The sequence below is a fragment of the Nycticebus coucang genome, chromosome X (genome assembly GCF_027406575.1).
Source record: "Nycticebus coucang isolate mNycCou1 chromosome X, mNycCou1.pri, whole genome shotgun sequence".
Classification (NCBI taxonomy): domain Eukaryota; kingdom Metazoa; phylum Chordata; class Mammalia; order Primates; family Lorisidae; genus Nycticebus; species Nycticebus coucang.
The window spans coordinates 69760720-69786160 of record NC_069804.1 but is presented as its reverse complement, the minus strand read 5'-3'; the positions used below and the strand labels follow the sequence as shown (position 1 = coordinate 69786160).

The window sequence follows — 25441 nt, the reverse complement described above, 5'->3', positions numbered from 1 at the left end:
GTTTCCTGCAGACAGCAAATAGATGGCTTCTGTTTTTTTAATCCAATCAGCCAATTTATGCCTCTTCAGTGTGCAATTCAAGCCATTGACGCTTATTGAAATAATTGATAAGTGTGGTAGCATTCTACTCATCTTATTTTGTGAAAGTCCGTTGTTCAGTTTTGTCTTTTGCATCATTGTGGAAACTAGGTTCTGTCCTTTGATTTCTGGGTGTTTACTTTGCTGAAGCTCCATTGTGATGGTCAGTGTGTAGATCAGATGGAAATATTTCCTGTAAGGCTGGTCTTGTGAAAAATTTCCTCAATGTTTGCATATCAATAAAAGATTTGTTTTCTCCATCAATTTTATTTTATTTTTTTTAATTTTCAAGGCCTTGTTTATTTAAAAATCTTTTACCTTTGACTGTTTTTGATTGCCATAGAAGTCATGGCTAAGGTGGTTTATTTCTGAGTGCCCCCACTAAAGAGTTTCACAGGCCTCTTTTAAACAGATTTGTAATATAAATATAATTTTAATCATATTTTTTATTATCTTTAAAATGCCATTCACTTTTCTTTTTCTATTATTAAATCATAACTTTATACATTGATATGATCATGGGGAATCATACACTCGCTTCATAGACCATTTGACACATCTTCATCACAATGGTTAACATAGCCTTCCTGGAATTATCTCGGTTACTGCGGCAAAACATTTACATTCTACATTTACCAAGTTTCGCAAATAACCCTGTAAGATGCACAACGGGTTTGATCCCACCAATCCCCCTCCCTCCACCCACTACACACCTCCCTCCCCTCCCTTTCCCACTTCGCCCTATTGTTAGGTTGTAACTGGGTTATAGCTTTCATGTGAGAGCCCCAAATTAGTTTCATAGTAGGGCTGAGTACATTGGGTACTTTTTCTTCCATTCTTGAGATACTTTACTAAGATGAATATGTTCCAGCTCCATCCATGTAAACATGAAAGAGGTAAAGTCTCCATCATTCTTTAAGGCTGCATAATATTCTATGGTGTACATATACCACACTTTATTAATCCATTCATGGATCTATGGGCACTTGGGCTTTTGCACATGACTTAGCAATTATGAATTGGGCTGCAATAAACATTCTGGTACAAATATCTTTGTTATGTTGTGATTTTTGGTCCTCTGGGTATACGCCCAGCAGAGGAATTACAGGATTGAATGGCAGATCTATTTTTAGATCTCTGAGGGTTCTCCACATATCTTTCCAAAAGGAATGTATTAATTTGCATTCCCACCACCAGTGCAGAAGTGTTCCCTTTTCTCCACATCCACGCCAACATCTCTGGTCTTGAGATTTTGTGATATAGGCTAGTCTCACTGGAGTTAGATGATATCTCAAAGTAGTTTTGATTTGCATTTCTCTGATGATTAAAGATGGTGAGCAATTTTTCATATGTCTGAAGGCCATGTGCCTGTCTTCTTCAGAGAAGTTTCTCTTCAAATCCCTTGCCCAGCCTGCGATGGGATCCCTTGTTTTTTTCTTGCTGATGTGTTTGAGTTCTATGTGGATTCTGGTTATTAAATCTTTGTCAGAGATATACCCTGCAAATATTTTCTCCCATTCTGAGGGCTGTTTGTTTGCTTTACTTACTGTGTTCTTGGCTGTACAGAAGATTTTTAGTTTGATCAAGTCCCAGTAGTGTATTTTTGAAGCTGCTTCACTTGCCCGGGGGTTCTCCTCATAAAATACTTGCCCAGACCGATTTCTTCAAGGGTTTTCCCTGCACTCTCCTCTACTATTTTTATAGTTTCATGTCCTAAGTTTAAATCTTTAATCCAGTGAGAGTCTATCTTTGTTAATGGTGAAAGGTGCGGGTCCAATTTCAGTCTTCTGCAGGTTGCCAGCCAGTTCACCCAGCGCCATTTGTTAAATAGGGAATCTTTTCCCCACTGAATGTTTTTAATTGACTTGTCAAAGATCAAATAGCGGTAAGTAGCTGGATTCATCTCTTGGTTCTCTATTCTGTTCCAGATATCTACTTCTCTGTTTTTGTGCCAAGACCATGCTGTTTTGATCACTATCGATTTGTAGTAACGTCTGAGGTCTGGTAGCTTCATTCCTCCTGTTTTGTTTTTGTTTCTGGGTAATGTCTTTGGTATTCAAGGTTTTTTCTGATTCCATATAAAACGAAGTATTGTTTTTTCGAGATCTTTAAAATATGACAGTGGAGCTTTAATAGGGAGTGCGTTGAAATTATATATTGCTTTGGGTAGTATGGACATTTTGATAATGTTGATTCTTCCCAGCCATGAGCATGGTATGTTTTTCCATTTGCTATCACTTTCAGCTATTTCTTTTCTTAGAGTTACATAGTTCTCTTTATAGAGATCTTTCACGTCTTTTGTTAGGTAAATTCCCAAATATTTCATCTTCTTTGGCACTACTGTGAATGTGATAGTCCTTAACTGCTTTTTCAACTTGACTATTGTTGATGTATATAAAGGCTACCGATTTATGGATGTTGATTTTGTAACCTAAGACGCTGCTGTATTCCTTGATCACCTCTAGGAGTTTTGTAGTAGAGTCCCTAGTGTTTTCCAGATACACAATCATATCATCTGCGAAGAGCGAAAGTTTGATCACTTCTGACCCTATATGGATACACTTGATCGCCTTTTTTGCCTAATTGTGGTGGCTAAAACTTCCATTACACTGTTGAAAAGCAATGGAGACAATGGGCAGCCTTGTCTGGTTCCCGATCTTAGTGGAAATGATTCCAATTTAACTCCATTCAATACAATATTGGCTGTGGGTTTGCTGTAGATGGCCTCTGTCAGTTTAAAAAATGTCCCTTCTAGACCAATTTTCTTGAGTGTTCTGATCATGAAGGGATGCTGGATATTATCAAAAGCTTTTTCTTCATCAATTGAGAGAATTATATGGTCTTTGTTTTTTAATTTGTTTATGTGCTGAATTACATTTACAGATTTACGTATATTGAACCAGCCTTGAGACCCTTGGATAAAACTGACTTGGTCATGATGTATAATTTGATGTTTTGCTGGATTCTGCTTGTTTGGATTTTGTAAAATATTTTTGCATCTATATTCATTAGTGATATTGGTGTATAATTTTCTTTTCTTGTTGGGTCTTTTCCTGGTTTGCGGATCATGGTGATGTTTGATTCATAGAATGTGTTTGGTAGTCTTCCTTCTTTTTCTACCTTTTGGAACTGGTTGAGTAGTACAGCTACTAATTCCCCTTTAAAGGTTTGTTAGAATTCTGACGTGAAACGATCTGGTCTCGGGCTTTTCTTTTTAGGGAGATTTTGTACGGTTCATGCTATTTCTGAACTTGATATTGGCCTGTTCAACATTTCCACTTGATTCTGGCTAAGTCTTGGAAGGTGACATGCTTCCAAGTATTGGTCAATTTCCTTCAGATTTTCATATTTCTGAGAATAAAGTTTCTTGTCATATTCATTAAGGATTTTTTGGATTTCTGATGAGTCTGTTCTTATTTCGTCTTTGTTGTTTCTGATTGATGATATTAGAGATTTTACTCTTTTTTTTTCTGATTAGGCTGGCCAGAGGTTTATCTATTTTATTGACCTTTTCAAAAAAACAGCTTTTTGATTTATTGATCTGTTGTCTTATTCTTTCGTTTTCAATTTCATTTATTTCTGCTCTGATTTTGGTTATTTATTTTCTTCTGCTCGATTTGGGGTTGGAATGTTCTTCCTTTTCCAGTTGCTTGAGATGTCCCCTTAGGTTATTAACTTCCACTTTTTCCGTTCTCTTGAGGAAGGCTTGCAGTGCTATAAATTTACCTCTTAGAACTGCCTTTGCGGTGTCCCAGAGCTTCTGATAGTTTGTGTCTTCATTGTCGTTTTGTTCCAAAAAATCGGAGATTTCTTTCTTAATCTCATCTCTGACCCAGCTATCATTCAGCATAAGGTTATTTAACTTCCATGTTTTGGTATGAGTATGCAGATTCCTGTTGTTTCTCAATTCAAGTTTTATTCCATGATGGTTTGAGAAGATGCAAGGAATAATTTCTATTACTTTAAATTTACTGAGGTTAGACTTGTGACCTAAAATGTGATCAAGTTTGGAGTAAGTTCCGTGGGCTGATGAGAAGTATGTGTATTCTGTTTTGTTGTGATGAAATGTTCTGTAGATATGTGCTAAATCTAAATATTGGAGGGTTAGGTTTAAATCTAAGATTTTCTTGCTCACCTTCTTGTTGGAGGATCGATTGAACACTGCCAAAGGAGTATTGAAATCTCCGACGAATATGGAACTTTAGGAAATCAAGTTACTCATGTCTGTTAGTTTCTTTTATAAATTGAGGTGCATTCTGGTTGGGTGCACAGATATTGATAACTGAAATCTCATTATTGAGTATTACCCTTAACAAATATGAAGTGACCATTCTTGTCCTTCCTTACTTTTGTTGGTTTAAAGCCTACTGTATGTGCAAATAAAATTGCAACACCTGCTTTTTTCTGATTACCATTTGCCTGAAATATGGATGACCATCCTTTCACCCTGAGTCTGTATTTGTCTTTTAAGTTAAGATGTGACTCTTGTATGCAACAAATATCTGCCTTGAGTTTTTGTACCCAGTCAGCTAACCTATGCCTCTTTAGAAGACAGTTTAAGCCATTCACATTAATGGAGAGTATTGATAAGTCTGGTGAAATTTTGGGTATCGAGTTTTTCAAAGGTCCAGTGGACATTTTTAATCCTTGAGCCAAAACATGATTTTTTTTTTTTTTTTTGGCCCGGGCTGAGTTTGAACCCGCCACCTCCGGCATATGGGACCAGCGCCCTACTCCTTGAGCCACAGGCGCCGCCCGACATTTTTAATCCTTTTGCCAGTGTGGAAGTTGGAGTTTGATCAGAAATTTATGAGTGAGTTTACTTTTGTGGTATAGGATTGGGTTGGTCATTTTGGAGGATAGGTCTGAGAATATCCTGAAGAGCTGGTTTGGTTATGGGAAATTTCTTCAACATCTGAATGTCATTAAATTATTTAATTTCTCCGTCATAAATGAAACTCAGTTTAGCTGGATACAAGATGCAGGGTTGAAATTGTTTTGCTTTGGGAGATTAAAAGTCGATAACCACCCTCTTCTGGCTTGAAAAGTTTCAGCCGATAGATATGCAGTCATTCTCATATTCTTCCCTTTGTTCGTAATGGCTTTCTTTCACTTGAGAGCTCTGAGAATTTTCTACTTAGTATTAACTTTAGTGAAGTTAATTATGATGTGCCTGGGGGATGTCTTATTGGGGTTGAGTCGTGCTGGGGTTCTGAAGCTTTCTGCTGTCTGAATTTCAGAATCTCTAGGCATGTCTGGAAAATTCTCTTTCATAATTTCCGGCAGAAGGGCCTCTGTGCCCAATGAGGCCACTTCATCAGTTTCAGGAATTCCAATGGTTCTGAGATTGACCTTCTTTACATTATCCCAGAGCTCTCTGAGAGAATGATCCGTTTTTGCTCTCCATTTCTCTTCATCTTTCAGAGTTTGGGAGCGTTCAAAGGCTTGGTCTTCAATGTCGGAGATCCGTTCCTCTGCTTGTTCCACTCTGTTACTGAGGGATTCTACTGTATTTTTCAGATCTTTGAGGGCTGCAAATTCTTGTTTCGGTGTGTCTAAGTCTTTGGTGGTTTTGTCTTTAAATTCATTAAATTCTTGAGACAACTTTTGAATTTCTCCTCAAATTCCTAATTCCATTTTATTAATCTTGTTTGCCTTCCAAACTCTAAATTCAATTTCTGACATCTCAGCCAGTTGTTTGTGAATGGGATCTTCAATTACCTCTGCCATATCTTTACTTGGGGGTGTTTATCTATTCTGGTTATTCATGTTACCAGAGTTTTTCTGCTGATTCTACCCCGTGATTGTTTTACTCCTTTGATTTTTTCCTGAAGCTTTGTTGAGGACCCGTACTATGATTTCACTTAAGAAACTGGGGCCCTGTTTGGTGTGGTGGGGCTAAGTGGTTCTGTGTTGTTTTCAGCTGGTTTCTGTTTGACCCTAGTGAAACAATTACTCTGGGTTTAAGTCTCAGCTGTGGAGAAATACCAGCAATTAAGTCACCCCGCCCACTTCTGGCAACAATTGGAAAAGGAAATCAAACCTTCCTACAACTGCACAACCAGGGCACCAACCGAAAAGTCCTCAGTCTATTGGTTCAGTTCAAAAGGTCCAAATCAATTGTCTCAGTTGGCACCTGCCTCGGGTGGGAGACTTTAAGAGGTCTCTGGGGACTGGATCACAGGGGTTTGGTGAATACTCTAAGACAGCTTGCTCCACTGCTGCTTGGAGTCAGGAGGAGCCACCCAGCTAATAGATCAGTCTGGGAAGGTTGATGCCTCCTTCCCCACCTTGCAGCTCTGTCACACCCAGTGGCTGCTTGCCCCACAGGGCTGTGACCCAGTGAGTTTTCTGCAGTGAGCAGATACTCCAGAGATTTGCACCTGCCTAAATCAGAGGGAAGTCTGTATCTGCTCGTCCATGCTGCTGCTCTCTGCCTCTATTCAGCAGGGGGTGGTGAGGCCTGTCAACCTCAGGCACTTGATGGAGCCTGCGGGTGTTCACTCAGTTCCAGCCCCACCATTAATTTATGTTACTGGCTGAAAGGAACAACCCTATGGAAGTTTGTTTCTGACTCTGCAGAGCCCCTACTAAATTCCTCTGCAGAGGAGAGGCTGACTTGAGTTCGCAGAACCTGTGCCTCAGGCCCTGTCTTTACTCTTGCAGGTTTGTATTTGCAGCACGGTTAGATGTCAGCTGTGGCCTCTTGGCCTCCTTTGTCTATAGGCTGATGATCCCCTGAGGGCCAGGTGCGTCTTAGGCTCATTAAAGCAGTCCTCTGGATCAGACCCACCCTGGGAGTTTCCCGGCTCTGGGGGTGCATTTTCTAGTCCCCACATTCCACCCAAGCCAGTACCGCCTCAGGCAAACCCTTTACTCATGGGGCCTGTGTTTCAGTCCCATGTCTGATCCATTGTGGTTGCCATCTGTGAAGATGCCTGGGCTCATCTGGTTGCCCAGGGACACAGGAGGTGTTACTGCAGGATATCTGGGAGTGGGCCTTGTTATTTCTAAAGATGGCTGCTGCTCTGCACCTCGGCACACTGCTGCTCTGGCGTGATTCCCTCTTAGCCGACCATCATCTCCTCACTCCTGTGTTGCAGAATCAGCACTGTCCAGCTGTAGTCCATATCCTGTATACACTTCTTGAGTAATCACCCCAGAATCTAGACTCCTGGGGGGCAGTCCTCCAGACCTCAGAGTGAGAGTGGAAGGGAGTGCTGGGAGCTCAGAGTTGCAGGTTGTAACACCAAACTCATTGAGAGCAAATGAGTAAATAGACAGATACAAAGGCTACCAGAGACATGAGCCCATAGATACAGAAACAGACGGAGACACATAGACATACAGACAACACCCATGACCACAGCAACATAAAAACAACTGCAATAAAAATAGTGATAGTTGTAAAATAATAAAAAAAGATTGAAAAAGTGGTGTTTGTAGAAAATTTAAAAGGGAAGAAAGGAGAAATTAAAATTTGAAAAAATAGAAATAAAAAATATATGTATTTAAAAAGTAATAATAAAAAATTAACAAATGCTCCTCCAAGTAAATGGTGAGGAAAAAACAGAACAAAAAAACAAACAAACAAAAAAGAAAGGCACCACCCACAAAAATATTGTTCTTGTATGTAGAAATATACATCTATATGTATGATGTAGGGATCAACTTTTGTAGGAATATAATCATACTACAATATACGTTCTGGACACCAGGTGGCAGTGTGTGCAGTTCCCAGACTTATACCTGATTCACAGTTTATACTGTTACCATGGTAACCACCTACCAAAGCTGATCGCCATTTTGGAGTTTCTGTAAAAGTTTGTCACCTAAGTATTGTGTAACCTCAGCTGTTCTTCTCCAGACAGCACTCGCGACCAACCTTCCCTCTCATTGCAGGAGTCCATGCTTCTCAAATCCTTCCACTCTGTTCCCAGGTTCTCCTGCAAACTGGCGACTACAATCGGCTGTGGGGGAGTGTGCTGCTGGGTTCTCGGCCGCGGCTGGAACCAGTTCTCATGGCTGGAGCCAGTTCACAGGGCTGGCGCGGCAGAAGCCTGTTGGTGCGGCCTGTGCAGCTGGAGCCTGTTCACGTGGCTGGAGTGGCTGGACCTTATTCTGAGTTTTATGGTTCAGAGTTTCCCTTTTTGACTGTGACCAGCCAGTTTGCAGTGCAGCCTGTACCGCCAACCCCCTCTAACTTTCTTCAGCAGGAATGTTGTGGTCTTATTCAATCACTGCTGGTCTGGGGGAAGGTGCCCGCCCTTTGGGGTAGTTCAAAATGTCTGTTTCCCAGGCAGGATCCCTTCCCTTCAATTGTCCAACAGGTTGCCTGGTTCCCCATGATTTGAGTGGTTCTCTTTTCGGATGCCTCTCTCAGTTCAGGAATAAATATTTGTTAATTGGGTTTTGTCAGCATTTGCAAGCTGCTGCCCTCTGTAAAGGAGGGGCTTGCTTTTGGGCTCAGTCAAGCAGGGAAGCATTTCAACAGCAGTCTGGTTTTAAAGTACCCCTCATATATTGTAGTCCGCCACTTCACTGAGCGTCTCCAGCTGTCTGTCCACACCAATAATCCACACACGGGGAGGGTACAGACCCCCTTTCCTCTCACCTGATGGCTCGAGAGAGGTGGGCTACACCCTCAACATGTTCTATGAAGCAAACATCACTGTGATAGCAAAATCAGGAAAAGACCCAACTGAAAAGGAGAATTTCAGACCAATTTCACTAATGAATATAGATGCAAAATTTTTCAACAAAATCTTAGCCAACAGATTATAGCTTATCATCAAAAAAGTCATACATCATGATCAAGTAGGTTTCATCCCAGGGATGCAAGGCTGGTTTAATATAAACAAGTCTATAAACATTATTCACCATATCAACAGAAGTAAAACTAAAAATGATATGATCCTCTCAATAGATGCATAAAAAGCATTTAACAAAATTCAGCATCCTTTTCTAATTAGAACACTGAGTAGTATAGGCATAGGGTACATTTCTGAAACTGATCAAAGCTCTTTATGACAAACCACAGCTATTACTTTACTGAATGGAGTCAAATGGAAAGCTTTTCCTCTTAGAACTGGAAACAACAAGGTTTTCCTCTGTCACCATTACTATTAAACATAGTGCTGGAAGTACTAGCCAATACAATTAGACAAGACAAGAAAATAAAGGGCTACCATCAGAGGAGACAAAATGGCAGACTGAAGCCAGCTTTCCACAGAGGCTCCCATCTGGAAGGAGAGTTAAGGGATAAAAATTTAGCAAGTAACCTGGTGGATTTGAGCTGCACCAAAAGAGAAGGTTGAAGAATGCACATCAACCCCGTTGAGGCGAGCTGCAACCATAAGAATACAAATAAAAGGTACAAAATTCATCTCCAAGTGGACGGGAGTCCCGCCTCCCCCATGAGACCAGCTGAAGAGCCCCACAGACAAACAAATGGGCAGAAAACAAAGGCCCTCCCACTACACTCCATGGGAGAGTCCTTCTAAAAACTGGACCTACCTTCCCTACTAGGGTGCCATGGTGCTCTCCTGCCAGTCATAAAACTTTATAAAACTGTAAATATCCTTCGCCTGCAACTCTGAACTCCCAGCACTCTCCTCCACTCACACTGAGGTCTGGAGGATTATCCCCCGGGAGTTCAGAATCTTGGGTGATTTCTCAAGGGGTGTGGACAGTGCCCAAACTGTGGCTGGTCAGCACTGACTCTGGGGCATGGGAACGAGGAGAGGACAGTCAGCTAAGGGGGAGCCACACCAGTGCAGTGCTTCCCTGAGGCGTGGTGCAGCAGCCCTCCTCGGGCAGCAATATGGCCAGACATAAAACTGTGTGAAACTGTGTATCTTCCCCGCTTGCAATGCTGAGCTCCCAGCACTCCTCTCCACTCTCACTCTGAGGTCTGGGGACCTGTCCCCCAGAAGTCCAGATTCTTGGGTGATCTCTCATGGGGTGTGGACAGTGCCTGAGCTGCGCTGACTCTGGGGTGCGGAAGTGAGGAGAGGATGGTCGGCTGGGAGGGAACCACTCCAGAGTGGTTGTTCCCTGGGATGCGGAGCAGCAACTGTCTTCTGACAGTGGTGTGGCCAGACATAAAACTGTGTGCAACTGTGTGTGTTCACTACCTGCAGCTCTGGGCTCCTACCACTCCCCTCCGCCCTCACTATGGGATCTGGAGGCCTGTCCCCCAGGAGTCTGGATTTTTGGGTGATCTCTCAAGGGGTGTAGACAGTGCCTGAACGGCAGCTGGTCAGTGCTTACTCTGGGGCACGGGAGCAAAGAGACAAGGGTCGGCTGGGAGGGAGCCACACCAAAGCGGCAGTTCCTGGAGGCAGATCAACAGCCATTTTTTTTAACAGCAAAATGTGTCACTCCTGGATATACTGAAGCCACATCCCCTGTCTCCCTGGGACACGTGAGTAAGGGATTTGCCTGAGGTGACTCACAAAAGTTTGCAGGGTGGGGCCAACTCAGACAGGTTACCAAATACAAACCTCCAGCAGCAAAGACAGGACATTGGAACTGAGAACAGCTTCTTTTCTGCAGGTGAATTTAACAGGAATAGAGACAAATTCCCACAAAGTTGTTCTGTTGTGTTCTGTCAGTTACATCAATCAGGGGTGCGGCTGGGCCTGAGTGAACACCCCCCGACCTCCATCAAGTACCCGATGATGTCAGACCTCACCTCCTGCAAGATAGCGGCAGAGTGCAGAGGCCTGGCAGATTTCCTTGCGATTCAGGCAGGTGCAAACCCCTGGAGTATCTGTTCACTACAGGCAACTGCATCAGCCATCTGCAGGGATATCAGTGACTGCGTCCAACAGAGGGGCAAGGTCGGGAAGGAGGCATCAACTTTCCCAGACTGAACTTTTTGCTGGGTGGCTCCTCCTGATTCCATGCAGCACTGGAGCAAGCCATATCAGAGTAGTCACCAGATCCCTTTGATCCAGTTCCCAGAGACCTCTTGAACTCTCGCACCCAAGACAGGTGCCGACTGAGACAATTTATTTGGAACTTTTGAACTGAACCAATAGACTAAGGAATTTTCGGTTGGTGCCCTGGTTGTGCGGTTGTAGGAAGGTTTGATTTCCTTTTCCAACTTTTGCCAGTGGTGGGTAGGGTGACATAATCACTGGTATTTCTCCACAGCTGAGACTTCAACCCAGAGTAAATGTTTCACTAGGGTTGAACAGAAACCAGCTGAAAACAAGACAGAAACACTTAGCCCCACCATAACAGACAGGGCCCCAGTTTCTCAGGCTACAACACTGTACAGGCCCTTGACAAAGAGCCAACGGAGAAATCAAAGGAATTAAAACAACCATGGGGTGGAATCAGTGGAAAAAATCTGGTAACATGAATAAACAGAATAGATCAACCCCCCAAGGAAAGTTATGACAGATGTACTTGAAAATCCCATACATAAACAACTGGCTGAGAGGTCAGAAATTGAATTCACAATATGGATTACAGACAAGATTAATAAAGTGGAATTAGGAATTCGAGGAGAAATTCAAAAATTGTCGCAAGAATTGAACGAATTTAAAGACAAAACTACCAAAGATTTAGACACACTGAAGCAAGAATTTGTAGCCTTCAAAGATATGAAAAATACAGTAGAATCCCTCAGCAACAGAATGGACCAAGCAGAAGAAAGGATTTCTGACATTAAAGATAAAGCCGTTGAACACTCCCAAATTCACAAAGAGGAAAAGAAACGGAGAGCAAAAACAGATCATTCTATCAGAAAGCTATGGGATAATTCGAAGAAGGGTAATATCCAAATCATTGGAATTCCTGAAACCAATGCAGTGGCCTCGCTGCGCACAGAGGCCCTTCTGCATGAAATAACGAAAGAGAATTTTCCAGACATGCCTAGAGATTCTGAAATTCAGATAGCAGACAGTTTCAGAACCCCAGCACAACACAACGCCAATAAGACATCCCCCAGGCATATCATAATTCACTTCACCAAAGTTAATATGAAGGAGAAAATTCTCAAAGCTTCCAGGAGAAAGAAAATCATTACCTTCAAAGGGAAGAATACTAGAATGACTGCATATCTCTCTGGTGAAACTTTTCTAGCCAGAAGAGGGTGGTCATCGACTTTTAATCTCCTAAAGCAAAACAATTTCAACCCCGCATCTTGTATCCAGCTAAACTGAGTTTCATTTACGATGGAGAAATTAAATACTTTAATGACATTCGAATGTTGAAGAAATTTCCCATAACCAAACCAGCTCTTCAGGATATTCTCAGACCTATCCTCCATAATAACAAACCCAATCCTATACCACAAAAGTAAACTCACTCATAAACTTCTGATCAAACTCCAACTTCCACACTGGTGGGAAAAAATTAAAAATGTCCACTGGACTTTTGAAAAACTCGTTATCCAAAATTTCACCAGACTTATCAATATTTTCCATTAATGTGAACGGCTTAAACTGTCCTCTAAAGAGGCATAGGTTAGCTGGCTGGATACAAAAACTCAGGCCAGATATTTGCTGTATACAAGAGTCACATCTTAACCTAAAAGACAAATACAGACTCAGGGTGAAAGGATGGTCATCCATATTTCAGGCAAATGGTAATCAGAAAAAAGCAGTTGTTGCAATTTTATTTGCAGATACAGTAGGCTTTAAACCAACAAAAGTAAGGAAGGACAAGAATGTTCACTTCATATTTGTTAAGGGTAATACTCAATATGATGAGATTTCAATTATTAATATCTATGCACCCAACCAGCATGCACCTCAATTTATAAGAGAAACTCTAACAGACATGAGCAACTTGATTTCCTCCAGCTCCATAATAGTCGGAGAATTCAACACTCCTTTGGCAGTGTTGGATCAATCCTCCAACAAGAAGGTGAGCAAAGAAATCTTACATTTAAACCTAACCATCCAACATTTGGATTTAGCAGACATGTACAGAACATTTCATCCCAACAAAACTGAATACACATACTTCTCATCAGCCCACGGAACTTACTCCAAAATCGATCACATCTTAGGTCACAAGTCTAACCTCAGTAAATTTAAAGGAATAGAAATTATTCCATGTATCTTCTCAGACGACCATGGAATGAAACTTGAGCTGAGTAACAGCAGGAATCTGCATACTCATACAAAAACATGGAAGTTAAATAACCTTATGCTGAATGATAGCTGGGTCAGAGATGAGACTAAGAAAGAAATAGCCAATTTTTTGGAACAAAACGATAATGAAGACACAAACTATAAGAACCTCTGGGACATCATAAAGCAGTTCTAAGAGGGAAATTTATAGCACTGCAAGCCTTCCTCAAGAGAACAGAAAGAGAGGAAGTTAACAACTTAATGGGACATCTCAACCAACTGGAAAAGGAAGAAAATTCCAACCCCAAACCCAGTAGTAGGAAAGAAATAACCAAAATTAGAGCAGATTTAAATGAAACTAAAAACAAAAGAATAATACAACAGATCAATAAAACAAAAATCTGGATTTTAAAAAGGTCAGTAAAATAGATAAACCTTTGGCCAACCGAATCAGGAAAAAAAGATTAAAATCTCTAATCTCATCAAGCAGAAACGACAAACATGAAATAACAACAGACTCCTCAGAAATCCAAAAAATCCCTAATGAACATTATAAGAAACTTTATTATCAGAAATATGAAAATCTGAAGGAAATTGACCAATACTTGGAAACACATCACCTTCCAAGACTTAGCCAGCATCCAATGAAAATGTTGAACAGGCCCAGAACAAGTTCGGAAATACCATCAACCATACAAAACATCCCAAAAAAGAAAAGCCCAGGAACAGATGGTTTTACGTCAGAATTCTATCAAACCTTTCAAGAGGATTTAGTACCTATATTACTCAACCTGTTCCAAAAGGTAGAAAAAGAAGGAAGACTACCCAACACGTTCTATGAAGCAAACATCACCCTGATCCCCAAACCAGGAAAAGACCCAACAAGAAAAGAAAATTATAGACCAATATCACTAATGAATAAGATGCAAAAATATTCAATAAGATAACAAACAGAATCCAGCAACACATCAAACAAATTATACATCATGACTGAGTCGGTTTTATCCCACGGTCTCAAGGCTGGTTCTATACACGTAAATCTATAAATGTAATCCAGCACATAAACAAATTAAAAACAAAGACCATATAATTCTCTCAATCAATGCAGAAAAAGCTTTTGATAATATCCAGCATCCCTACATGATCATAACACTTAAGAAAATTTGTATACAAGGGACATTTCTTAAACTGATAGAGACCATCTACAGCGAACCCACAGCCAATATCATACTGAATGGAGTTAAATTGAAATCATTTCCACTCAGATCAGGAACCGGCAAGGCTGCCCATTGTCTCCATTGCTTTTTAACATTGTAACTGATGTTTTAGCCACTGCAATTAGAGAAGAAAAGGCGATCAAGGGTATCCATATAGGGTCAGAAGAGATCAAACTTTCACTCATCACAGATGATATGATTGTGTATCTGGAAAACACTAGGGACTCTACTACAAAACACTTAGAAGTGATCAAGGAATACAGCAGCGTCTCAGGTTACAAAATCAACATTCATAAATCGGTACCCTTTGTATATACCATCAATAGTCAAGTTAAAAAAACAGTTAAGGACTCTATCCCATTCACAGTAGTGCCAAAGAAGATGAAATATTTGGGAATTTATCTAACAAAGGACGTGAAAGATTTCTATAAAGAGAACTATGAAACTCTAAGAAAAGAAATAGCTGAAAATGTTAACAATTTGAAAAACATACCATGCTCATGGCTGGGAAGAATCAACATGTTAAAATGTCCACACTACCCTAAGTAATACATAATTTCGACACAATTCCTATTAAATATCCACTGTTATACTTTAAAGATCTTGAAAAAACAGTACTTCGTTTTATTTGGAAGCAGAAAAATCCTCGAATAGCCAAGACATTACTCAGAAACAAAAACAAAGCAGAAGGAATTACGCTACCAGACCTCAGATTATAATACAAATCGATAGTGATCAAAACAGCATGGTACTGGCATAAAAACAGAGAAGTAGATGTTTGGAACAGAATAGAGAACCAACAGATGAATCCAGCTACTTACCATTATTTAATCTTTGACAAGCCAATTAAAAACATTCAGTGGGGAAAAGATTCCCTATTTATCAAATGGTGCTGGGTGAACTGGCTGGCAACCTGCAGAAGTCTAAAACTGGACCCACACCTTTCACCATTAACTAAGATAGACTCTCACTGGACTAAAGAAATAAACTTAAGACATGAAACTATAAGGATACTAGAGGAGAATACAGGGAAAACCCTTGAAGAAATCGGTCTGGGCGTGTATTTTATGAGGAGGACCCCCCGGGCAATTGAAGCAGCTTCAAAAATACACTACTGGGACTTGATCAAACTAAAAAGCTTCTGCACAGCCAAGAACACCGTAAGTAAAGCAAGCAAACAGACCTCAGAATGGGAGAAGATATTTGCAGGTTATGTCTCCGACAAAGGTTTAATAACTAGAATCCACAGAGAACTCAAAGGCATTAGCAAGAAAAGAACAAGGGATCCCATCACAGGCTGGGCAAGGGATTTGAAGAGAAACTTCTCTGAAGAAGACAGGCGCACGGCCTTCAGACATATGAAAAATTGCTCATCATCTTTAATCATCAGAGAAATGCAAATCAAAACTACTTTGAGATATCATCTAACTCCAGTGAGACTAGCCTATATCACAAAATCCCAAGACCAGAGATGTTGGCGCAGATGTGGAGAAAAGGAAACACTTTTGCACTGCTGGTGGGAATGCAAATTAATACATTCCTTTTGAAAAGATATATGGAGAACACTCAGAGATCTAAAAATAGATCTGCCATTCAATCCTGTAATCCCTCTACTGGGCATATACCCAGAAGACCAAAAATCACAACATAACAAAGATATTTGTACCAGAATATTTATTGCAGCCCTATTCATAATTGCTAAGTCATGGAAAAAGCCCAAGTGCCCATCGATCCACGAATGGATTAATAAATTGTGGTATATGTACACCATGGAATATTATGCAGCCTTAAAAAAGATGGAGAGTTTACCTCTTTCATGTTTGCATAGATGGAGCTGGAACATATTCTTCTTAGTAAAGTATCTCAAGAGTGGAAGAAAAAGTACCCAATGTACTCAGCCCTACTATGAAACTAATTGAGGGGTTTCACATGAAAGCTATAACCCAGTTATAACCTAAGAATAGGCGGAAGGGGGAAAGGGAGGGTAGGGAGGTGGGAGGTGGGTATAGGGAAGGGGATTGCTGGGACTACACCAGCGGTGCATCTTCAAGGGTATATGTGAAACTTGGTAAATGTGGAATATAAGTGTCTTGGCACAGTAACTGAGAAAATGGCAGGAAGGCTATGTTAACCAGTGTGATGAAAGTGTGTAAAACAGTCTGTGGAGCTAGTGAATGATACCCCATGATCATATCAATGTACACAGCTACGATTTAATAATAAATAAATAAATAAAACAATATTATGATTTAATAAAAAATAATTAATTAAAAAAAGAAGCTAAGCAAAGAAATTATAGACTTAAACTGAACCATTCAACTAGTAAATTTAACAGACATCTACAGAACATTTCACCCTAACAAAATTGATTACACATTCTTCTCATCAGCCCATGGAACATCCTTCAAAATTGATCATGTCTTAGGTCACAAGTCTAACCTCAGCAAATTTAAAGGAATACAAATTATTCCTTGTATTTTCTCAGACCATCATGAAATAAAAGTTGAACTCAGTAACAACAGGAATCTGCCTACTCATACACAATCATGGAAAGTAAATAACCTCATGCTTAATGATAGCTGTGCTCTAGATGAGATTAAAAAGGAAATTACCAAATTTTTGGAAGAAAATGATAACGAAGACACGATTGACCAGAACCTCTGGGATGCCACAAAGGCAGTCCTAAGAGGGAAATTTATACTATTGCAAGCCTTCCATAAGAGATCGGAAAGAGAGGAAATCAGCAACTTAATGGGACAGCTCAAGCAACTGGAAAAGGAAGAACATTACAACCCCAAACCCAGCAGAAGAAAAGAAATAACTAAAATTAGAGCAGAATTATATGAAATTGAAAGCAAAAGGATTATACAACAGATCAATAAATCAAAAGGTTGTTTTTTTGAAAAGGTCAATAAAATAGATAAACCTTTAGCTAACCTAACCAGGAGTAAAAGAGTAAAATCTCTAATTTTTAGCTGAGCTCTCTTAAAAATATGGCACCAAGGAAACTACCTAAGCCAACTCCCAATGGTGTTGTTTCTTCAAGTGTGGACTGTTGACCACCAACACCAGACTCATCTACTAAATTAGAACATTATAAGGAAATGGATCTGGGGAATTTGCACGTTTAAAAAGGTCCCTCTGTTTCCTTGTTTAAAAGTACTTTTTTTCCACATAAAAGTGCATATATATTAATACAATACATACCAATATGCTAACCACTCAGTTTAAGGAATAGCTTCTGGAATATTCTTATGTATATCATAATCTGTGAACTACTAAATTTAAGAAAAGGTAAAAGCAAAGGATTTTGATTTGAGAGAGTGCAGTTAACTATAAAATAGCCTAGATTAATGTGTAAGAAAAAGCAAGGCATTCTTATACCTGAAGAACTATGTGGGAGAAAGACCAGCTAAGGCTGGAAACTTAGTCCTCTACATAAGGATTTGCCACAGATCATCTGGAAATAGGACTGATTTTTAAGCCTTATCCCCTCATTCTAAATAAATTTTTGTCTCCTTTAACCTCTCTCTTTCCACAGTTTATGTTTTGAGGACCAGGTAAAATCTGCATTTGTGTAAGACGGTCCTATTTTTTCTGAATATGATTTCTTTTCTTTCCTAAGCCTGAGAAAGTTTTCATTTTTTAAAGAGAAACAGTGTTACTTCATTAAAATACTGAGTTTATTTCACATTTATATGTTTGTCTCCTCATCATTTTCATGTCTGACCACCATTACTACTATGTCCTATTGTAACATTCCATACATACTTAAAACCAAGTGCAGAGTGGAGTTTCATCTTTAAAAACTAAACAGGCATTTTGGAGAACACATTCTTGGAAATGGAACCTGGACAACATTTATCAAACACAGTAGGGAAAGTTCTGACTCTGACTTATAAAAAAGACAGCCAGATATCTACTGTCACAGAAATTAAATAAAACAGAAAAGTTTAACAAACTGTTTAAAACTATTTTAAAAAGACAGCCAGATATCTACTGTTACAGAAATTAAATAAGGTGGAAAATTTTAACAAACTGTTTAAAACTATTTTCTCAAAGAGACTTCCTCGACTGGCAGAAATCTTGAATAGCCTCTTGGTCAGTCATCTAGAAGCAATTCTTCACATAATTCATGAACTCGGCTTCCACTTTGGAAAGAGAACCACCTTTTTCTATACTTGCTTGCATTTTTGCCTTAATGTCTTCTACAGAATTAGATTATTTTGGTATTTTAGGAGTTTTTTCATGCTTTTTGAAAGATTCTTGACCTTTTGATCTTGGTGTTGATGGTTTTGAATCCTTTTCCAGTCTGATTTTTGAGCATTTTTGGCTGCAGTGTCTCATACAGATTTCTTCACTGGAGCTTTTTCTTCATCTTCCTCCTCCTCCTCATCTTCATCATCAGCGAGTTTTACTTTTTTCTGTGGAATCTTGTTACCATCTCTAGGGGCAGATTGCTTTCCAGACATACTTAAGAGTTTCACATTATCCTCCTCTTCTTTTGACTCTGCATCTTCTTCCACAGCTACTAAGTTCTGCCCATAAATACGCACAGGCCCCGAACCACAGTTCAACTATAGCACCACAGCTGGTGTTACTTCTAAGACCCCAAGAGAAACCATTGGCTGTACAGACATTTTCAAAGTTGCCAGTGTTACTTTAATCTCGCTAACTTCATAATTCATTGCCTCTGTTTCAATAATGTGCAATTCATTTTTTTACAACAGCCCCTAAACTTACTTTTCTTAAAGATACATTTTCATCATTATCCACCTTAAAGTTATATTCTTTTTCAGCCTTTAGTTCACAACTGAAAAGATAGTTCTGAGGCCTCAGGGAAGTTTATGTTCATATGCACTGAAACTTCCATGAGGAAGCGGTACACACTTAAGAGGGAGATAAGGTGGACACAGATAAACGATTATTGCTCCCTGAAAAAGATTACTTAACTCTGACCCATCCTAAAAGCTCCAGATCCTTACCCTAGTTTTGCATATGTGTGATTTCCAGAGCCAAGACGCAACAGGTGCAAGTGGTTAAAAATAATTCTTTGGCTATTGGATTTGTAATCAGTTTAATTTCTGTTCCACTTCAGCTCATGGAAATGAGTCATTCCTTCTAGTGCTCAGGCCTCTCTCTCTGAGTTTGGGCCACTGGAAAATTCCATCCATCTTTCTTAGGCTCCTAACATACATGATAAATGCCTAGTATCTCCTCTTTTACCCAGAGGGACAGAAAAAAGAGGTAGATAGAACATAAAGTAGTGGCCATGGGGTCACCAACTCTTTCAGAAATGTACACAGAGAAACAAAGCCACTTTTAATGTTAACCAGCCCTGGCCTAGGAAACAAATCTCTGGTCCTTCCAGGAGCAGAATTCTCCCTATTCCTGACAGTTTTAAAGATTCTGCTTTGTCCTTGCCAAGTTCTGACACCATTTTCCTTTGAGGTAGGACTTTGTAGAGCAGAATCCTGATGTCCTAATTTGGGGGAGCAGCAATAATACTGACAATAATAATAAAGACTAGTTCACACCTTGAGGCATCAGTCTGACAGACTTCAGGTTATATTACAAGTCCACAATGATAAAAACAGCATGGTATTGGCACAAAAATAAAGACGTATATCTATGGAGCAGAACAGAAAATTTAGAGATGAAAACAGTGTCTTAACGCCATTTGATCATCAATAAACTAAACAAAAGCATACACTGGGGAGAAGAATCCCTACTTCATAAATGGGAGAACCATTTGGATAACCACATGTAAAAGACCACATGTAAAAGACTGAAACTAGAACCATACCTCTTACCACTTACAAAAATTGACTTAGGATCAATAAAAGATTTAAATCTAAGCAATGAAACAATAAAAATCCTAAAAGAAAGTGTGGGAGAAATTCTTAATGATATTGGGCTTGGCAAAGATTTTATGAAGACTTGACAATCACAACCACAACAAAAAAAAAAATAAATCTGACTTAATTAAGCTAACAAGCTTTTGCACAGCTCAAGATAAAACAAAGCAAATAGACAACCTTCAGAATTGGACAAGATATTTGCATGTTATGACTATGACAAAGGTTGATAACTAGAATCTACGAAGAAGTCAAATTATTCAACAAAAAATAGCAAACAATCCCATATACCACTCTGCAAGAGATATGAATAAAATCTTCTTCCAAGAAGACAGACAATAGCCAACAAACACATGAAAAAATTCTCATTGCCCCAAATCATCAGAGAAACACAAATTAAAACCACATTGAGATATCACTTAACCTTAGTGAGAAAAGCCCACATTACAAAGTCCCAAAACTGAAGATTCTGGCACAGATGTGGAGAAAGGGAACACTTTTATGATGTTGATGGGATTGCAAACTAATACAGCTTCTTTGGAAAGAAGTATGGAGAATCCTCAAAGAACTCACAATAGACCTTCCATTTCATTCTGAAATCACATTATTAGTTGTCTACCTAGAAGAAAAAAAAATATTTTATTATAAGGACATTTGCACAGGATTGTCTATTGTTTCATATCTATATATCTGTATCTATATACATACCATAGAATACTGTTTAGCCATAAGAAGATGGATACTTTACATCTTTTGTATTAACCTGAACAGAGTTGGAGAACATTCAGTTTTGTAAACTATCACAAGAGTGGAAAAGCAAGTATCCATTGTATTTCAATACTAATATGAAGCCAGTAGATGAACTAATTCACTCCCACAGAAGAGAAAAGCTCAATTTAATTCAAATTGGGAAGAGGGGGATGGGGAGAGAGGATGAGTGTGGAGAACTGGTGTGTTCTCACCTAATGGGCACAATGTTAGGGTATATACGGCACACCTCCTGGGTGAGGGGCACTACTAGAACAGGGATCTTATCTAACAAATGAAAATATTGTGACCAAATCATTTGTACCTTCATATTAATCTGAAATTTGAAAATAAATGAAATTGGCTATGGTGGGAGAATTTACATCATGGTAATTGGCAATGCTACAAATAAGGGCTTCTTTCCTTCAGAGGACTGGCTGTTAAACCAGTGTGCCACTGATTCCAGTCCTGTCACAGACTATAAATGTGACTTTCCTACCTGTACTCACACCGTTGTTGATCTCATTTATTCTTCTGGCTTTAAATACTAGGTATATTTTGAAAACCACCAAACTCCCAGATTGATATCTTCAATCCAAACCTCTCTCTTTGTTACCAGATATATACATTAACTCATATAACCTATTGTGTATTTAACATGTTATGTTTCCACTTTGGTGTCTAATAGGCATCTGAAACTTAACCTGATCAAAACTCAGCTTTCCATCTACAACCCCTCAGTCTTCCCACCACAACTTTCCTCTTGCTTTCTTGTCCATCTTAGCAAGTGGCAACATTTTCCTGTTGCTCAGGTCCAAAACATTGATGTTATTGTCAAATATTCTCTTTCTTTCACATTCCATACTCAATCCATTGCATATTCTGTTTGCTTTCCTTTCAAAACACATGCAGAATCTGATTGGTTATTACCATCTCCATCTCCCCTTCTACAACCTTGGTATATTCCACCACCACTTTTCACCTGGATCATTTGCAGTAGCTCCCTGACAGATTTCCCTGCTTCCTCCTCTGCCCTCCTGTAGTCTATTCTCAACGTAGTAGCCAGAGTTATCTCATTAAAATATAAGTCAGATTTCATCAACCCTCTCAAAATTCTCCAAAGGTTCCCCAAATAATCTGGAGTAAAATCTAAAGTCCTATAAGAGCTAGCCCACATAACTTTTCTCATCTCATCTTCCTACTATTCCCTTCCCCTCCTTATTCCCTACACTCCAGTCTCAAATATATCAAACTTGCTTTCACTTTATAGCTTTTGCCCTTGACTAGAATACTCTTCTGCTAGATATATACATGAGTTTCTCTTTACTTACTTCAGGTTTTTCTTTACTATTGCCTGTAAGTAAAGTATCCTTTAACTTCCTTATTTTAAATTGTAAATCTTGCCTTACTCTGCTCCAGCACTCCCCATCTCCCTTCTCAGCTTTCTTTCTTTCTTTCTTTTTTTTTTTTTGTTACTTTCTTGGCACTCATCATCATCTAACATACTATATCATTTTATTTACTTTGTGTATTATCTGTCTCCCAGGCTAGAATGTAAGTTCCATGAGAGCAGTGAGTCTTTTCTATTTTGTTCATTGTTGTGTTGCCAGAGTTGTGTTATTAGTGCATAGAACAGTGCTTGAAACAAAGTGGGCACACAGTATTTGGATGAATGAATGTACTCACTAGTACCACTTATCACATTGCACTGTAATTTATCTGTCCACAGTAAATACACAGTAGGCACTTAATAAATATCTGTCTAATAATTTGACAAATATTTATGAATGAATAAATGGCAAAACTTTTTTTATAACTGTAAAACACTAAAACAGTGCTTTATCATTAGGAAATGACTACCCTGTTCCACTTTAGGTCACAAGGATGAGGATGATGTTTGCTGCTCTCCTACGATCTGTCCCCCACCCTTTCCACAAAAGATAGTACTTCATTCAGTCCCCTCCCCCAACCACCTTAAAAATCAATTGAAGCCTTTTTTGTAACTAGTACTTTAATGCCAAGGTTTTCAGACTCTGTTGTCAATCACATGGAATCTCATTCTATCACCTCCTGTTTCTAAATACACATCTGAATAGAGATGGCTCTAATTTAATCCCATCTCCAGCGATGACCTGATATCTACAGCAATTTACAATTTTAGAAGCATTTTCTTCCCATTTTTTTATTTGCTCCTCATACCAACCCTGCAAGTATCAACATTTTCACATTCTAGTGAAGAACCAGAGGTGAAGTGACTAGTCTAGGGTCAGTTAGTGATAGCTCGGGGCTGAGATTCAGATTTCAAGCCTTTTCACTCAGTTGTAAATGCCCATTTAGACAATCTGACAATAAAATAAACATATGAATAAAGGAATATGCAGTATGTAGAATTGTTAATTAGCAGAGAGCATGCAAATTCATTTAGTGGAATGAGGAGCAATGATAGCACCCAAAGGCAGTTTTTCCACTCAATTCCTATACCATGAAGCGGGTCTACCATTCACTTGGCAGGGAGTGTCCCATGCAGGGAACATAATAATTACATAAAGCCTCAAAGTCCGAGTTAAGGATATTTCCCAGAGTGAGATCCCCTCCCCCCACTCCCCCAGACGTACTTAGAGGCAAGAGCACTAGTGGCTAGTGCTGGGGAGTAGGGGAGGAAAGGGACTAAGAGAAATCATTACCAACTTCCCTTCATTTCCCAATAATTGAAACAGGAAGGAAACCAAGGAAGCTTACCTAGAAAATGGTTCTTTCATCTATTTGTTTATTACATCTGTTGTTCGTTTAATCACCCAACAAGTTGGTTATTAATTGAGAATTTCCCAGCATAGATACTTGCTAATGGAGGTTACAGTCAAATAGTAATCTCTTGGGGAACTTGAAGGCTAATAAGGGAGACAAAAAATGTAGGGAAATGTAATGTAATGCATAGTAAGGACTGAAAGTTGAAAGCATTAAGTGTCATGGAAGAAGTACAACAAACCAGGTGAGGAATAACGTGGCATGAGGTGACACAATCAAATTTGGGAAATAGAGAACATCCTTAGAGGAAGGGGCCTGGTGGCTGGGCCTAGAAAATTGGGAAGGATATGGCCTTGAGATTGTTAGAGAATGGAGAGGGAAGCAAAGGATGAGAGGGAGGATGAATTCTGAGAACACTATGGTAGAAATTGTGAGGCATGTCCTGAAAACAGTGAGGAGTTCAATGTGACTGAACTGTGGGATGCCAGAGAGGAAAAGTGGACAGCAGATGGAAGACACAGGAAGGTTAAGACTAGCTTCTTCTTCTTTTTTTTGTTAGTCAGTCTCACTCTGTCGCCCTGGGTAGCGTCCCATGCTGTCATAGCTTCACAACAACCTCAATCTCCTGCGTCCAAGGGATCCTCCTTTCTCAGCTTCCCAAGTATCTAGGACTGCAGGAGCCACAATGCCCAGCTAGTTTTTCTATTTTTAGGGGAGATGGAGTATCGCTCTTGCTCAGGGTGGTCTCAAATTTCTGATCTCAAGGGATCCTCTCACCTCAGCCTCCCAGATTTCTTGGATTACAGGTGTGAGCAAGTCTACATCCAGCCAAGACTAGCTTCTAAATGCCACTGTGAGCACCCAAAACACCAGGGGCTAAGGTGGATGAAGAGAAGAGACAGGATTTTTTACTATGATTCATACTTCCCTGTTCTGGCCCTGTTTTTCCTATGATGGCCTTCCCTTATGTCTTCAGGGAATAGGACAGTCCATTGGTTTCTCTTCATATATAGTTCAAGGTTATTTATATAGGCACATTCAGTCTCTTGGGAAAGACTTCACCATAGCAACAGGCTAGGGCCACTGCCCTGTCCAGCAATGATTTGCTTCTTTCTGGCTGGAAAGGGCAGGATTCTCCAGGTGGCCACTACCTGAGCTCTTTTTCTCTTCCCAGCCTGCTATCCCTGGGTCTCAGTCAGTCATAGACCCAATTAAGTGTTTTATTCAGTGGATCATCTGGGTGTTTTAGCTTGTTCTATAATAATTATAATTAACTGGCAAAGCCATTTTTCCTCAGTAGCTCTATTTTTATCTCTTTACTTGGGAGATCCAGGCCTCAAAGAATAATGTAGAAGGATCAATTATCTTAAAGATTTCCCTTCCCCACCCTCCAGCTTACCTCCTTCTCTTTCCCTCCAGGGATCTGTATTATGCCACATTGAGACTCTGTCAAAGATGAGGACTCTAGTGCAGCCACTTCCACATTTAATTTTTTTGTGGGCTCACTACCCCACCACTATTTTGAGCTCTTTTTTTATAACATCCACCAGTGTAAAAAAGCTTTATTAGAGGGTTTAGTTAACTAGGAGCTCAATGTGAGTCAGCAGTGTGATGTGGCTGTCAAAAAAAAAAAAAAAGTTAATGTAATTTAATCCGAAAAAGAGTACCCAGAAGGAAGGTGGCAAAAGCTTTAGCTCTGCTTTGT

General features: G+C 39.6%; 1 pseudogene; it reads right to left on the bottom strand.

Moving 5' to 3' along the window:
* Positions 1–18442: 18442 nt before the first annotated feature.
* LOC128578331 (nucleophosmin-like) lies at positions 18443–19259 on the bottom strand (annotated as a pseudogene).
* Between the last annotated feature and the right edge of the window lie 6182 nt (positions 19260–25441).